At 33.4% G+C, this 9,091-nt stretch overlaps 1 pseudogene; it reads left to right on the top strand.

The window, feature by feature from the left end:
- The first annotated feature begins 6,837 nt into the window (after window positions 1-6,837).
- LOC141520331 (cytidine deaminase pseudogene) lies at window positions 6,838-7,318 on the top strand (annotated as a pseudogene).
- The last annotated feature ends 1,773 nt before the right edge of the window (window positions 7,319-9,091 follow it).

Here is a 9,091-nt window from a genome sequence, read left to right as displayed (position 1 = left end):
TATTAACTTTAATTTAGGAAAAAAAAAACTGATATCTGATGTCTGATCTTGCTATCTCTTATACTTTATGTTTCTTCCTTAAGGATATGATTTCTCTCTCATCACATTCAATTTGGATCAATGTATACCATGGAAACAATGTAAACAAATGTAAATGTAAAGACTGGTAAATAGCCTTCTGAGGGGGGTGGGGGGGAGGGAAGTAAGATCAGGGGAAAAATTGTACAACTAAAATAAATAAAATATTTAAGTACAAAAAAAGAGTCAAGGGGCATGTTTTATCCTTGGCCTTCTGAAATCATGATTGGTCATAGTGTTCATAGTTCTTCCAGTTTTCAGAGTTTTTTTTCAGTGTCATTGCTGTTGTATTTTTGCTAGTTCTTTTTATTTCATTTATCAGGAATTTATAAAAATATTCAAAATTATTTATTTTTATAATATTGAGACCATTAGTATTAATTGTTCTTCAGGTTCTATTTATTTCATTTTGAACAAATTCATGTAAGTTTTCCCATACCTCATATCTTTTCTCTTTTGTTACAGAACAGTCACATTATATCACTTCTATATAAAACAATTTGTTAGGCACTTCCCAACTGATGGTCATCCCCTTAGTTTCCTGTTCAATAAAAATTCTTGGACAACATCTCTCTGCTATGCTCCAACATCAGTCCTTTGCAGGATCCAAGATAGCAGATAAATGTTTGATTATACCAGTGTTTATATAGCTAGATCATTAGTTCCAATTAAACCTTCAGGATTACCTTAAATAGACAAATGTTTACTTATATTAATTTTTAAAAGCAAAGAAAGGCCAAAAGTAATTCATATAAAGGTGATTTTTCTAAATGAAAATACCATATCCAGAAATGAATACAACAGGTTTATAATAATGAATTAGTGCTAGGTTATAAAATGAAATGTCTTGGGGCGGCTAGGTGGCATAGTGGATAAAGCACTGGCCCTGGAGTCAGGAGTACCTGGGTTCAAATCCGGTCTCAGACACTTGATAATTACCTAGCTCTGTGGCCTTGGACAAGCCACTTAACCCCATTTGCCTTGCAAAAACCTAAAAAAAAATCAAATGTCTTGAACTAGAAGGCTCTTCAGAAGTCATTTGATCCAACAACCTTCATTTCACAAATTACAAAATTTAGACTCAAAGAGGTTAAATGATTGTCCCAAGGTAACCTTGGTGATAAGTAGGAAAGGTCATTATTTGACCTTAGGTCTTCTAGATTCTAAGGTCAGCAGTCTCTCCATTGCTATCTTGAAAGTTGCCCCAACAATAAAAGTAAGTAATTATCTTTTACCCATCACTGATAGCATCTTGCTTTATCATTCAGACATGGAATTATAAAAGTTTCAGGAATTGTCTTTAAGTAATACCTAGTTAGGTAAGTTTTGAGCAAAACCAATAGCAAAGTCTTTATATAAGCATGATTAAATAGAGTATTTTCTTTTTCACTCATTAGCTTATTTCTTGAAAGTGAACTATTCCAGTTTCATTAATCCTACTAGATACCCTTAAGAAGTAATGCCTTTGAATTTTCCTTTTCCACAGCAATGACAAAGACTTAATCAACATTTATACAAACTTACAACTACACATAAAAGACTAAGGAAAATAATTCTTGAACTTGTCTATCCTGTATTTCTATTTGCTAATTTTGTTATTTGTTAAATAGCCCATTTTACTTAGGATAAAAGCAGTAATTTAGTACGTATATTAGGGAGAGGTTGAGAAAAGCAAGTTCAAGCAGTTTATCTTCATGATATCTTCTACAGCCAACTATCTTGCTCCTTTAGCCTGTCATAAATCATTTTTTTCTAAATCTAAACCCTGGTTTACCCTCACAATCTATCTTCTCCTCTTCTACCATGAGTTACTGAATGCCACTGAAAGTCACACAATGATGTTGACTGAATATGTTGCAAATATATTTCTAGTTTTAGCTGAATCTTTGTGCTATGTACAAATTCATTTTCTCCTTCTTGATTGGCTTCCTGTCAAAGTCCCTACAGTATATGCTTCATTTTTTTTTCTCTCTTCCAGTGACTTGGACCCCTTCTTTCTTCCTCCTCTTAGAACAGATCTTTAACTCCTACTTTACCAAGAAAACTCTTTCTTACTTATGCTGGTCAAATCTGATTAACCTCATTCCCTATTTTCTCTCTTTTGATTCAATATTGAGGTAGACTTTGCTTGCCAAGTCTAAGTCTGTACTTCTGTTCCCATCTCCTTGACCCTTGATTCAATCATTAGTTTTTATCAGACTTCCAGGACAGAGCCAAGATGATGGAGTGAAGCTAGTATGCTACTGGAGATTTCCCTATGCAATGCCAAATGAAATCTCTACACAGACATTAAAGCTACAGATCCCACTAAAAAAAAAGCAAAACAAGTTCTCAACTGGAGATATCATGATCTTCTTTTTTATTTTCTTATGCTTCTTTATCATTCATATTATTTTCATTGATATTTTATTTTTCCAAATACATATTATAAAAGTTTTTTCAACATTCATCCATATGCATATATATGTTTTTATGGTACTACATTTCCTTCCACTCTCCCTTCCCACACCCCCTCCCCTCAGTGATGAACAGTCAGGTTAACATTATACATACATATTTTTAATAAACATGCTTACAGATTAGTCATTTTAAGTATGAGGAATTAGGATTAAGAAAAATAGATACATAAGAGATAATTTTTACAAAATGTTCATCATATTTTGAAGGGTTTTTTTTGTGGGGGAGGTTGTTTTGTATTGTTTTTCTTCCACTGCATGGGTATATCATTGTCCATAACTGGTCTAATATGGTTGTCTTAGCTATCTGGACTGCTAAGAGGAGATGCATCCTTCAAGATTGATCAACTCATAATAATGTTGTTAATATGTACACTATTTTTTTGGTTCTGCTCCCATAGAGAATCTTCAATAAAGGTCTTTCTTTTGGGGAAAAAGGGGAAATAGAGCCTAGCTAGGTGGGAAAGAGGGAAAACAAGCTAGAGGCTTCAAACCACTCTCAAGGTCCAGGTCCTTGTAGCTAGTCAGCAGTTCAGGTCTCAGGTCATCTAGATAGCAGGCCAGCAGAAAGGGTCCCAGTCCCAGACAAAGTCTGAGTCCTGGGATCATTGGGGCCAAAGTCAGGACTAGGTTGGGAAACAAAATATTGCACAGACAGAACCTGGACATAAAAGAGGAAACAAACCTCTGAATATGTAACATCTTGGCATGTGAAAAACCAGGGACCATAACCCAAACCCTGAACAAAAAGCTCAGGACTATACTCCCTATTACAGGAACAGAGGTGAACTATCAAAATGAACCAAAAAACTGATTAAAAGAGTGCTAACTATAGAAATCTACTATTTAGATAGATGATAAAAATACCATCTCAGAAGAAGAAAACAGTGACAAATTACCCATATGGTAAACTCTCAAAAGAGTTTATGATTTGGACTCAAATCCAAAACCACATAGAAAAGTTTAAAAAAGATTTTAAAAACCAAAGAAGTCAAGAAAAAGAAAAAAATAAGAAAAAGAAATTTGAGTCATGCAGTATAATTCTGAAAAATTGACCAAAGAAATCAACTCCTTTAATAAAAAAAAACAACTAGGAAAAGAATGCAACTCATCCAAAAAATAATAAATTCAACCAACTGGAAAAGGAAAGCAAAACAATTAAAAGTCAAATTGAACAACTGGAAAAGAAAAGGATCTCATCAAAATTTCAAATGGTCCACCTGGAAAATTAAGGCAATTCTTCAAAAAAGTAAAATTAACCAGCTGAAAAAGGAATACATCTCACTGCAAAAGAAAAATTAACTAATTGGAAAATGAAACACAAAAGCTAACTGAAGATAATAGAACCCTAAAAATCAGAATTAGGCAAATACAAACTGATGAATTTATAAGACAGCTAGATTCCATCAAGCAAAATCAAAAGGTTGGAAAAAATAGAAGAAAATGTAAAGGAAAAGCAAACCATCTGGAAAATAGAACCAGGAAGATAATTTACAAATTAGTGGTCTATCAGAAAACCTAGATTAATAAAAGATCCTGAAAAAATATCTTAAAGGACATTATTATGTAACTGTCCTAATATATTAACTCAAGAAGACAAAAAATTGAAAGAAATTCACAGAACTACAGCTCAAAAAGGAGACCCAAGATAAAAACTCCAAGGACTATCATAGCCAAATTCCATAATTCTCAAGTAAAGGAGAAAAATACTGCAAGCAGCCAAATAGAAGCAATTTAAATATAAAAGAAGCACAATCAGAATTAGACAAGACTTATCAGCTTCAGTATTAAAGGATTTAAGGGCCTGGAATATGATATTTCAGAGAGCAAATGATCTTAGATTATAACCAAAAATTTACTACCCTGCAAAACTGAGCATATTCTGTCAGGGGCAAGGATGGATTATTAATGAAAGAGAGAACTTTCAGAATTTTCTGATAAAAAGACCAGAACTGAACAGAAAGTTCAATCTTCAAATATAATACTCAAGAGATTCTTAAAAAGGTAAATAAAAAGTGTGGGGGTGGGGAGAAAGCTAGTCAAGAACATTAGATTGTATATATGTAACTCTTGAGAATTATATTTTTGTTTGGATAGTTAAAGGATTGAATATACTTCAAGGGATTTTACTTAGAAGATATGGATGTAAATAAGACATGAATGCGATGCAGTTTATGGAGATAGTATTTCATATAGAGACAGAGGGAGGGAGATTATATAGAGGATCTTCATATAGTTAAATCATGAAATGCCCTTACTTTATTAGATACTTTAGTTAAGATGAGGTGTAATACAATTGGGAGAGAGGATGAGAGCATACTTAGAAGGGTCAGATATAAATAGCTTAGGAAGTAATCTTGTTTTAATACATACTTTAGTAAATAAGAATTATAGTGCTATGATTGGAGAGTTAAATAGACAGATGGAGAGAAAAGCTTTGGTTGGGGAGGTTTTGGGGTATGTGTTTGGAGTACTATAGAGACTGAGGGAGAGAATGTACTAAAGAAACTGGATATGAAAATATTATGAAGTGTTTTTGCTTTCTTAATTCTTTGGCTACAATTAGAGGGTGCATGTTTGGAGGGGAAGTGTAAATAGTTCATAAATTGCTTTGGCTTTTCATGATGTTTTAATTCATGAGGACCATGTGTCCATGGAGGGCACTTGAAAAGAAAAGGAGGTAAAAATCAAGTATATTTTGATGTGATTTATGACTCCTGAGAAGTATATTTCAAATGGGTTAGTAGAGGGGAGTATACTTAATAAATATGAGGCAATGCTGCTTATCAAGCAAGTAAGCAATCAATCAGTCATTGAAAATAGTATTTCTAGAAAGACAGATAAAAAGAGTATATTTTGATAAAGGGGTTGTAATTACAAGACAGGGTTAAAACAATAAAGATATAAAAACAACCATACTGGGAGTAGATAAATAATACCATGTGAAGAGTCACAACCACGTATTGGAAAAGAAGACAAGAAGGAACACTGAGTAAATCCTACTCAATAGATTTGGCTCAAATAGGGAATAACATACATTCTCAGTTGGGTTTAAAAAATCTATCCTACTTTACAGGGAAGTGGGGGGAGAAGGAGGGAAGGAAAGAAAAGGGAAGAAGGGACTGATAAAAGGGAAGGCAATGGCAAAAGTGAGAGTAAACTTAAAAAAAAGTTAAAGGCCAATGCGAACAAAACATTGGTGAGGAGGAATAAGAATGAAGGAAAAAGAAAAGTATAAATAGGGAAGCATCACATGGAGGGAAATACAGAGCTAATAATCGTAACTGTAAATGGAAATGGGAAGAATTCTCCCATAAAATGGAAGCAGATAGAAGACTAGATTAAAAAACAGAATCCTATAATATATTGTATACAAAAAGCACATTTGAAGGAGGGAGATTCACAAGGGTAAAAGTAAAAGGCTGGAGCAAAATATATTATGCTTCAGCAGAAGCAAAAAAAAAAATATCCAGGTTAGCAATTCTGGTCTCAGACAAAGTAAAAGCAAAAAAAATAGATCTCATTAAAAGGGATAAGGAAGAAAATTACATCTTCTTAAAAGGCAAAATAGGCAATGAAGTTATAGCATTATTAAACACATATGCACCAAATAGCATAGCATCCAAATTCTTAGAGGAGAAGCTAAATGAATTACAAGGAGACATGGAAAGCAAAATTTTAATAATAGGGGGATCCCAATATCTTTCTCTCAGAATTAGATAAATCTTTTTGTTTCCTTGCTTTTGCAAAGCAATGGGTTTAAGTGACTTGCTCAAGGTAACATAGCTAAATAAGTATTAAGTGTCTGACGTTAAATGTGAACTCAGGTCTTCCTGACTCCAGGGCTGGTGTTCTATTCACTGTACCACTTAACTGCTCCTAGATTAATTTAAACATATAATAAATAAGAAGGAAGTTCAGGAGATGAATAAAATCTTAGAAAACTTATATATGATGGACATCTAGAAAAACTGAATTAGGATAGAAAAGACTATATCTTTTTCTCTGCAATATATGACACATGTACCAAAATTGACTATGTACTAGTGCATAAAAACCTTATGATCAAATACAGAAAGGCAGAAATAACAAATGTATGCTTTTCAGATAATGTTGCCATAAAAATTATTCGCAATAAAATTCCATGGAAAGAGAAACCAAAAAATGGGAAACTAACATAATTTTAAAGAATGAGTGGATAGAGTTGACTGCTCCCACTGACACCCTTTGGTGTCTAGGTCCCTGCGGGACAGCCTCTGCTGCCTGCCAGCTCCCAGCCTACTGCTGACCTGAGAGAAGAGCTCCTCAGGGTCAAGCCATGGATCAAGTACCCGTTGACCTGGCCCTGTATCCAAGCACCTCAGTGCCTTTAGATCCAGTTCAGATTCAGAAGCTCATTCACAGGGGCCAAGAAGCCAAGAAGTTTGCCTATTGCCCCTACAGTAATTTCCCAGTGGGGGTTAGCTCTCCTGAGCCTGGATGGGAAGATTTTTTCAGGATGCAACATAGAAAATGCTGCCTATCCACTAGGTATCTGTGCAGAACGTACTGCCATTCAGAAAGCCATCTCAGAAGGGTACAAAGAGTTCCGGGCCATTGCTATTACCAGTAACTTGAAGAATGACTTTATCTCACCTTGTGGAGCCTGTAGACAAAAAATGAGAGAGTTTGGAAAATATTGGCATGTCTACATGACAAAAGCAGATGGTACATATGAAGTGAAGACAGTCCATGAACTACTGCCTAGATCATTTGGACCAGATGACCTGCAGAAGCCCCAGTGAACCCTGGAGATGGAATTGTCCAATTGAGAGCCTTTTCAAGTATCTTGTCCAATAGTGACATCCCCAGAGCAATATTGATATGAATCAATCCCAGGGCTAACTAGGCCCAAAGTGCTGGTTGCTTCTCAATCTCCTGTTCAGACTATGAAACCTCTAAGTGCCTTGAATCTGCTACATGGGAATAGAAGAAAGAAAACCAGTCTGGGAGTCAAGAGATGTGTGTTCTATTCTCAGTTCTGCCTCTAACTTCCTACATGACCTTACAGTAATTATTTAGCCTCTGCAGGCCTCACTTTCCTTTTCTGTCAAATCATAATGTTGGCCTAAAACAAATGTTCTTAAACTTGTTTGTATCCTTGACTCTCCTGAGACACTGTGATGAAGCCTCTGAAGTCCTTCTCAGAAGAATGTTTTTAAATGTACGAAATAAAATACATACCACTACAAAGGAAACAAATTATATTGAAATGCCAAATCACAAAATTATTTTTAAGAAACAACAAGAAAAAATCAGTTCATAAAACACCAGCTTAAGAAAAAAAACAAAAAAACAAAAAAAGAATGAGTGGATCAAACAAAAAATCATAGAAATGATCAACCATTTGATCCAAGAAAATGATAATGAGGCATTTGCTAAAATATATGGGATTCGACCAAAATAGTTTTCAAGGGAAAATTTAGTATTAGTATTATAAAGAAAAAAAAAGATGAATCATTGATTTGAGTGTGCAACTAAAAAGGCTAGAAAAAGAGTAAATTAGAGATCCCTAATTAAAGAGCAAATTAGAAATTCTGAAAATCAAAGGAAAGATTACCAAAATTGAAAGCAATAAAACTATTGATCTAACAAATAAAACTAAGAGTTGACTTCATGAAGAAACTAATAAAATAGATAAAGCTTTGACTAATCTCTAACCAGTATCAAAAACAAAAAGGAGGAATTTAAAGAGAAAATTTGGAGTAATTTTGTCAATAAATTTGACAACCTGAGTGAAATGGATGAATATTTTAAAAAATACAAACTGGCCAGTTTAACAAAAGAGAAAATAACATACTTAAATAACCCCATTTCAGAAAATTGATATTGAAGACAAACTCCCTAAAAACGTCTCCAAGTCCAGATGGATTTATAAGTGAATTCTTTGAAAAACTTAAGAAAAAATTAATTCTAACTCTATGTAAATATGATGCTTGATATCTAAACCAGGAAGAATCAAAACAAAAAAAATGATAGATCAATCTCCCTTGTGAACATTGATGTAAAAATCTTAAATAAAATTCTAACAAACGGATTACAATTTATTATTAGGATAATACACCTTAATTAGGTAGAATTTAAAGGCAGTGGTGTTCAATTTTAGGAATATACTCAACATAAATGTTCATATCAATAACAAAAACAACAGAAATAATTTATGATTATCTTAATAAACACTAAAAAAGCCTTTGATAAAATACATCCATTCTTATTAAAAACACTAAAGAGTATAGGAATAAATCAAGTTTTCTTTATCTACAGTCATCAACAAATATTATATTATACTGGTGACTAGGAACAATCCCAATAAGATCAGGAGTGATCCAAGGATGCCCATTATCACCATTACTATATAATATAGTATTCGAAAAATTAGCTTTAGTAATAAGAGAAGAAAAAGAAATTGAAGGATTTAGCTTTGTAATGAGGGAGCAAAACTTTTATTCTTCTCAGATGATATGAGGGTATACTTAGAGAACCTGAGAAAATAATTTAAAAAAACTAAATGAAATAAT

The sequence above is a fragment of the Macrotis lagotis genome, chromosome 4 (genome assembly GCF_037893015.1).
Source record: "Macrotis lagotis isolate mMagLag1 chromosome 4, bilby.v1.9.chrom.fasta, whole genome shotgun sequence".
Lineage (NCBI taxonomy): Eukaryota > Metazoa > Chordata > Mammalia > Peramelemorphia > Peramelidae > Macrotis > Macrotis lagotis.
Note: the sequence above shows the minus strand (reverse complement) of the source record. Positions and strands in the feature narration are given on the sequence as shown.